Below are 9,322 nucleotides of genomic sequence, written 5' to 3'. Positions count from 1 at the left end.
CTTGGACTCGGCCGACCCCCTTGGGGCTCCTTGAGCCCCAAGGCAAGGCCCCCTCCCTCCCACCTATATATACGGAGGTTTTAGGGCTGATTTGAGACGACTTTTCCACGGCAGCCCGACCACATACCTCCACGGTTTTTCCTCTAGATCGCGTTTCTGCGGAGCTCGGGCGGAGCCCTGCTGAGACAAGGTCATCACCAACCTCTGGAGCGCTGTCACGCTGCCGGAGAACTCTTCTACCTCTCCGTCTCTCTTGCTGGATCAAGAAGGCCGAGATCATCGTCGAGCTGTACGTGTGCTGAACGCGGAGGTGCCGTCCGTTTGGTACTAGATCGTGGGACTGATCGCGGGATTGTTCGCTGGGCGGATCGAGGGACGTGAGGACGTTCCACTACATCAACCGCGTTCTCTAACGCTTCTGCTGTACGGTCTACAAGGGTATGTAGATCACTCATCCCCTCTCGTAGATGGACATCACCATGATAGGTCTTCGTGCGCGTAGGAAATTTTTTGTTTCCCATGCGACGTTCCCCAACAGTGGCATCATGAGCTAGGTTCATGCGTAGATGTCTTCTCGAGTAGAACACAAAAGTTTTTGTGGGCGGTGATGTGCGTTTTGCTGCCCTCCTTAGTCTTTTCTTGATTCCGCGGTATTGTTGGATTGAAGCGGCTTGGACCGACATTACTCGTACGCTTACGAGAGACTGGTTTCATCGTTACGAGTAACCCCCTTTGCTCAAAGATGACTGGCAAGTGTCGGTTTCTCCAACTTTAGTTGAATCGGATTTGACCGAGGAGGTCCTTCGATGAGGTTAAATAGCAACTCATATATCTTCGTTGTGGTGTTTGCGTAAGTAAGATGCGATCCTACTAGATACCCATGGTCACCACGTAAAACATGCAACAACAAAATTAGAGGACGTCTAACTTGTTTTTGCAGGGTATGATAGTGATGTGATATGGCCAACGATGTGATGTGATATATTGGATGTACGAGATGATCATGTTGTAATAGAAATATCGACTTGCACGTCGATGGTACGGCAACCGGCAGGAGCCATAGGGTTGTCTTTATACTAACGTTTGTGCTTGCAGATGCGTTTACTATTTTGTTAGGATGTAGCTTTAGTAGTAATAGCATGAGTAGCACGACAACCCCGATGGCAACACGTTGATGGATGATCATGGTGTGGCGCCGGTGACAAGAAGATCGTGCCGGTGCTTTGGTGATGGAGATCAAGAAGCACGTGATGATGGCCATATCATGTCATTATGAATTGCATGTGATGTTAATCCTTTTATGCACCTTTTTTGCTTAGAACGACGGTAGCATTATGAGGTGATCTCTCACTAAAATTTCAAGACGAAATTGTGTTCTCCCCGACTGTGCACCGTTACTACAGTTCGTCGTTTCGAGACACCACGTGATGATCAGGTGTGATAGACTCAACGTTCACATACAACGGGTGCAAAACAGTTGCGCACGCGGAACACTCGGGTTAAGCTTGACGAGCCTAGCATGTGCAGACATGGCCTCGGAACACATGAGACCGAAAGGTCGATCATGAATCATATAGATGATATGATTAGCATAGGGATGCTTACCACTGAAACTATACTCAACTCACGTGATGATCGGACTTGGGATAGTGTAAGTGGATCATGAACCACTCAAATGACCAGAGAGATGTACTTTTTGAGTGGGAGTTTAGCATATATTTTGATTAAGTTAAACTCTAATTATCTTGAACATAGTCTAAGTACACTTTGAATATATTTGTGTTGTAGATCATGGCTCACGCGACAGTCATCCTGAATTTTAATACGTTCCTAGAGAAAGCTAAGTTGAAAGATGATGGAAGCAACTTTGTAGACTGGGCTCGTAATCTTAAGCTAATCTTACAAGCTGGGAAGAAGGATTATGTCCTTAATGCTGCGCTAGGAGATGAACCACCCGCTACGGCTGATCAGGATGTTAAGAACGCTTGGTTAGCACGTAAGGAGGACTACTCAATAGTTCAATGTGCAGTCTTGTATGGCTTAGAACTGGGACTTCAACGTCGCTTTGAGCGTCATGGAGCATTTGAGATGTTCCAGGAGTTGGAGTTTATCTTTCAGAAGAACGCCCGGATCGAGAGGTATGAGACCTCCGATAAATTCTATGCTTGCAAGATGGAGGAAAACTCGTCTGTCAGTGAACATGTGCTCAAAATGTCTGGGTACTCAAACCGTCTAGCTGAGCTGGGGATTGAACTCCCGCAAGAAGCTATCACTGACAGAATCCTTCAATCACTGCCGCCAAGCTACAAAGGCTTTGTGTTGAACTACAACATGCAAGGGATGAACAAGTCTCCCGGCGAGTTGTTTGCGATGTTGAAAGTCGCAGAGTCTGAACTCCGTAAAGAGCATCAAGTGTTGATGGTGAATAAGACCACTAGTTTCAAGAGAAACGGCAAAGGCAAGAAGGGCAATTCGAAGAAGAGCGGCAAGCCTGTTGCCAATCCGCCGAAGAAACCCAAAGCTGGACCTAAGCCTGAAACGGAGTGTTTCTATTGCAAGGGTATGGGTCACTCGAAGGGCAATTGCCCCAAGTATCTGGCAGATAAGAAGGCGGGCAAAGAAAAATCAGGTATATTTGATATACATGTTATTGATGTGTACTTAACCGGCTCTCGTAGTAGTGCCTGGGTATTCGATACCGGTTCTGTTGCTCATATTTGCAACTCGAAACAGGAACTGCGGAATAGACGAAGGCTGGCGAAAGATGAAGTGACGATGCGCGTAGGAAATGGTTCCAAGGTTGATGCAATCGCCGTCGGCACAGTGTCACTTCAGCTACCATCGGGATTAGTGATGAACTTAAATCATTGTTATTTAGTGCCTGCGTTGAGCATGAACATTATATCTGGATCTTGTTTATTGCGAGACGGTTACTCTTTTAAGTCAGAGAATAATGGTTGTTCTATTTCTATGAGTAACATCTTTTATGGTCATGCACCGAATGTGAGGGGATTGTTCATATTGAATCTTGATAGCGATACGCATATACATAACATTGAGACCAAAAGAGTTAGAGTAAACAATGATAGCGCCATATTTTTGTGGCACTGCCGCTTAGGTCATATTGGTGTAAAGCGCATGAAGAAACTCCATGTTGATGGACTTTTGGAGTCACTTGACTTTGATTCACTTGACACATGCGAACCATGACTCATGGGCAAGATGACTAAGACTCCGTTCTCCGGAACAATGGAGCGTGCAAGTGACTTATTGGAAATCATACATACCGATGTGTGTGGTCCAATGAGCATGGAGGCACGCGGCGGATATCGTTATTTTCTCACCTTCACTGACGATTTGAGTAGGTATGGTTATGTCTACTTGATGAAGCACAAGTCTGAAACATTTGAAAAGTTCAAGCAATTTCAGAGTGAAGTGGAAAATCATCGTAACAAGAAGATCAAGTTCCTACGGTTTGATCGTGGGGGTGAATATCTGAGTTTCGAGTTTGGTGATCACTTAAGAAAATGTGGAATTGTTTCACAGTTGACACCGCCTGGAACACCACAGCGTAATGGTGTGTCCGAACGTCGTAATCGTACTTTGTTAGAGATGGTGCGATCTATGATGTCTCTTACTGATTTGCCGTTATCATTTTGGGGTTATGCATTAGAAACAGTTGCATTCACTTTAAATAGGGCACCATCAAAATCCGTTGAGACGACACCATACGAACTGTGGTATGGCAAAAGGCCAAAGTTGTCATTTCTTAAAGTTTGGGGATGTGATGCTTATGTCAAAAAGCTTCAGCCTGAAAAGCTGGAACCCGAAGCGGAAAAGTGTGTCTTCATAGGTTACCCAAAAGAGACAGTTGGGTACACCTTCTATCTCAAATCCGAGGGCAAAGTGTTTGTTGCTAAGAACGGAGCTTTTCTCGAGAAGGAGTTTCTCTCAAGAGAATTGAGTGGGAGGAAGATAGAACTTGACGAGGTTGTCGAACCTCTCATCCCTCTGGATGGTGGCGCAGGGCAAGAGGAAACCTCTGTCGTTGTGACGCCGGTTGAGGAGGAAGTTAATGATGATGATCATGAAACTCCAGTTCAAGTTTCTGTTGAACCACGCAGGTCGACGAGATCACGCGCTGCTCCAGAGTGGTACGGTAATCCCGTCTTATCAATCATGTTGTTAGACAACAATGAACCTGCAAATTATGAAGAAGCAATGGTGGGCCCAGATTCCAACAAATGGCTGGAAGCCATGAAGTCCGAGATAGGATCCATGTATGAGAACAAAGTGTGGACTATGGAGATACTACCTGAGGGCCGCAAGGCTATTCAGAACAAATGGATCTTTAAGAAGAAGACGGACGCTGACGGTAATGTGACCGTTTATAAAGCTTGACTTGTGGCAAAGGGTTTTTCACAAGTTCCAGGAGTTGACTACGATGAGACTTTCTCACCCGTAGCGATGCTTAAGTCCGTCAGAATCATGTTAGCAATAGCTGCATTTTTCGATTATGAAATTTGGCAGATGGATGTCAAAACGGCGTTCCTTAACGGTTTCCTTAAGGAAGAGTTGTATATGATGCAACCCGAAGGTTTTGTCGATCCTAAGAGTGCTAACAAGGTGTGCAAGCTCCAGCGATCCATTTATGGACTGGTGCAAGCATCTCGGAGTTGGAACAAACGCTTTGATGAGGTGATCAAAGCATTTGGGTTTATACAAGTGGTTGGAGAATCTTGTATTTACAAGAAAGTGAGTGGGAGCTCTGTGGCGTTTCTAATATTATATGTAGATGACATATTACTGATTGGAAACAACGTAGAGCTTTTGGAGAGCATAAAAGGTTACTTGAATAAAAGTTTCTCTATGAAGGACCTAGGAGAAGCTGCTTACATTCTAGGAATTAAGATCTATAGGGATAGATCAAAACGCCTGATAGGACTTTCACAAAGCACATACCTTGATAAAGTTTTGAAAAGGTTCAAAATGGAACAGTCCAAGAAAGGGTTCTTGCCAGTTTTACAAGGTACGAGATTGAGTAAGACTCAGTGCCCAGCAACTGATGAAGATAGAGATCATATGTGCTCCGTCCCCTATGCTTCAGCCATAGGTTCTATCATGTATGCAATGTTGTGCACTAGACCGGATGTTAGCCTGGCCATAAGTATGGCAGGTAGGTTCCAGAGTAATCCAGGAGTGGATCACTGGACAGCGGTCAAGAATATCCTGAAGTACCTGAAAAGGACTAAGGAGATGTTTCTCGTATATGGAGGTGACGAAGAGCTCGCCGTAAAAGGTTACGTCGATGCAAGCTTTGACACAGATCCGGACGACTCTAAGTCGCAAACCGGATACGTATTTATTCTTAATGGGGGTGCAGTAGGCTGGTGCAGTTCCAAGCAAAGCGTCGTAGCAGATTCTACATGTGAAGCGGAGTACATGGCTGCCTCGGAGGCGGCTAAGGAGGGTGTCTGGATGAAGCAGTTCATGACGGATCTTGGAGTGGTGCCAAGCGCAGTGAATCCAATAACCTTGTTCTATGACAACACTGGTGCCATTGCCTTAGCAAAGGAACCACGGTTTCACAAGAAGACCAGACACATCAAACGACGCTTCAACCTCATCCGCAACTACGTCGAGGAAGATGACGTAAATATATGCAAAGTGCACACGGATCTGAATGTAGCAGACCCGCTGACTAAACCTCTTCCACGGCCAAAACATGATCGACACCAGAACTGTATGGGTGTTAGATTTATTACAATGTAATTCACATGGTGATGTGAGGGCTAGATTATTGACTCTAGTGCAAGTGGGAGACTGTTGGAATTATGCCCTAGAGGCAATAATAAATATAGTTATTATTATAATTCCTGTATCAAGATAATAGTTTATTATCCATGCTATAATTGTATTGAATGAAGACTCATTTACATGTGTGGATACATAGACAAAACACCGTCCCTAGAATGCCTCTAGTTGGCTAGCCAGTTGATCAATGATAGTCAGTGTCTTCTGATTATGAACAAGATGTTGTTGCTTGATAACTGGATCATGTCATTAGGAGAATCACGTGATGGACTAGACCCAAACTAATAGACGTAGCATGTTGATCGTGTCATTTTGTTGCTACTGTTTTCTGCATGTCAAGTATTTATTCCTATGACCATGAGATCATATAACTCACTGACACCGGAGGAATGCTTTGTGTGTATCAAACGTCGCAACGTAACTGGGTGACTATAAAGATGCTCTACAGGTATCTCCGAAGGTGTTAGTTGAGTTAGTATGGATCAAGACTGGGATTTGTCACTCCGTGTGACGGAGAGGTATCTCGGGGCCCACTCGGTAATACAACATCACACACAAGCCTTGCAAGCAATGTAACTTAGTGTAAGTTGCGGGATCTTATATTGCGGAACGAGTAAAGAGACTTGCCGGTAAACGAGATTGAAATAGGTATGCGGATACTGACGATCGAATCTCGGGCAAGTAACATACCGAAGGACAAAGGGAATGACATACGGGATTATACGAATCCTTGGCACTGAGGTTCAAACGATAAGATCTTCGTAGAATATGTAGGATCCAATATGAGCATCCAGGTCCCGCTATTGGATATTGACCGAGGAGTCTCTCGGGTCATGTTTACATAGTTCTCGAACCCGCAGGGTCTGCACACTTAAGGTTCGACGTTGTTTTATGCGTATTTGAGTTATATGGTTGGTTACCGAATGTTGTTCGGAGTCCCGGATGAGATCACGGACGTCACGAGGGTTTCCGGAATGGTCCGGAAACGAAGATTGATATATAGGATGACCTCATTTGATTACCGGAAGGTTTTCGGAGTTACCGGGAATGTACCGGGAATGACGAATGGGTTCCGGGAGTTCACCGGGGGGGCAACCCACCCCGGGGAAGCCCATAGGCTTTGGGGGAGACACACCAGCCCTTAGTGGGCTGGTGGGACAGCCCACAAGTGCCCTATGCGCCAAGGAGAAGAAAATCAAGAGAGAAAGAAAAAAAAAGGAGGAGGTGGGAAGGAAGGGGGACTCCCTCCCACCAAACCTAGTCCAACTCGGTTTGGGGGGGGAGAGTCCTCCCCCTTGGACTCGGCCGACCCCCTTGGGGCTCCTTGAGCCCCAAGGCAAGGCCCCCTCCCTCCCACCTATATATACGGAGGTTTTAGGGCTGATTTGAGACGACTTTTCCACGGCAGCCCGACCACATACCTCCACGGTTTTTCCTCTAGATCGTGTTTCTGCGGAGCTCGGGCGGAGCCCTGCTGAGACAAGGTCATCACCAACCTTCGGAGCGCCGTCACGCTGCCGGAGAACTCTTCTACCTCTTCGTCTCTCTTGCTGGATCAAGAAGGCCGAGATCATCGTCGAGCTGTACGTGTGCTGAACGCGGAGGTGTCGTCCGTTCGGTACTAAATCTTGGGACTGATCGCAGGATTGTTCGCTGGGCGGATCGAGGGACGTGAGGACGTTCCACTACATCAACCGCGTTCTCTAACGCTTCTGCTGTACGGTCTACAAGGGTATGTAGATCACTCATCCCCTCTCGTAGATGGACATCACCATGATAGGTCTTCGTGCGCGTAGGAAATTTTTTGTTTCCCATGCGACGTTCCCCAATAGTGGTGGTGGCAACCGTTCGTATCCCCCTTTAGTCCCGGTTGGTGGCTCAACCCGGGACTGAAGGACTAACACGTGGCCTGCCGTAGTGGTGGCGACGGTTGGTATACCTCTTTAGTCCCGGTTGGTGGCTCAACCCGGGACTAAAGACCCAAACAGTTTGCATCCCGCGTCGTTTTGGGCGATGAAAAGCACCAACCGAAGCGTACAGTCGCCATTTCTCTATTTCTTCTTCTCTCTCGCTCTCCCTCTCTGTTCTTCTCCTCTCTTCTTCCCTTCTCTTCTTCCACCATGCCAACTAGCTTTCATGAGGTGATCGCACATGGCACGACCAAGCTCCATGTCGTGTACACGAACCTTAGCAGGGAGGTGCCGTTTTTTTTCAATAGTTGAAGGAACGATGGTTTGACAACGCAGTGGATCATGAGAAGTTCTTGGGGCTTGATCTGGAGTACACGGCCGATCAACGCGGTGTTGCCGTCATCCAACTATGCTTCGCACGCCATGTCTTGATCTTCCAATGGGCGAGGTAAGTTTTGAGGCTTTCTTTGATCCAAGATAATGACACTGTAAGTTTATTTGTTTCAATCATAGTTGGTTCCCTTCAAATAGTTGTAGCTAAACAATTTTGATTAGTTGAAGGGGAGCACAATCTAATTGGAATAGTGTTCCATAATCTGAAAAATCGTATTAGAATCAACTAGTGTTTAATATGTTCCATTGGAATCATAGTTGGTTCCCTTCAAATAGTTGTAGCGAAACAATTTTGATTAGTTGAAGGGGAGCACAATCTAATTGGAATAGTGTTCCATAATCTGAAAATCGTATTAGAATCAACTAGTGTTTAATATGTTCCATTGGAATCATAGTTGGTTCCCTTCAAATAGTTGTAGTGAAACAATTTTGATTAGTTAAAGGGGGACACAATCTGATTGGAATAGTGTTCCATAATCTGAAAAATTGTATTAGAATCAACTAGTGTTTAATATGTTCCATTGGAATCATAGTTGGTTCGCTTCAAATAGTTGTAGTGAAACAATTTTGATTAGTTGAAGGGAACACAATCTGATTGGAATAGTGTTCCACAATCTGAAAAATCTGATTGGTTCAATATGTTCCATTGAAATCATAGTTGTAGTGATACAATTTTATGCGGTGTTCTTTGATCCAAGGTTATGAAAATTGAATATAGCTAGTGATCTCTCTAGGTTCCATTGGATAGCAATATGATATGTCATAGTCATGAAAATTGCATATAGCTAGTGATCTATCTAGGTTCCATTGGATAGCTATAGTGATCTCTCTAGGTTCCATTGCATATGTTCTATTTGAATCCTAAAGATAATTTTCTCTTCAGTTGTAGTGAAACATGTTTCCTTATTGCAGCAGTATGTAACATTTGTTCCATTTTAATTTGTTTCTGTTGCAGGAGTGACAAGCATTGTCCAGAACTCATGGACTTCCTTCGCAGCGGCATCACTTTCGCTTCCGTTGACATAAGGAACGACAAGCTGAAGATGAGGCACAGCTTCGGTATTGAGATACCACTTGGTTGCCTCGTTGATCTCCAAACGATATTCAGGCTTCGACATGACAGGACTTCGATGGCTCATATGGCAGTTGCCTTGATCGACGATTCATATGCTGATATGAAGACCAGTTTCCCAAAGTATCAGCAC

This window comes from Hordeum vulgare, chromosome 7H (genome assembly GCF_904849725.1).
Source record: "Hordeum vulgare subsp. vulgare chromosome 7H, MorexV3_pseudomolecules_assembly, whole genome shotgun sequence".
NCBI lineage: Eukaryota > Viridiplantae > Streptophyta > Magnoliopsida > Poales > Poaceae > Hordeum > Hordeum vulgare.
Note: the sequence above shows the minus strand (reverse complement) of the source record.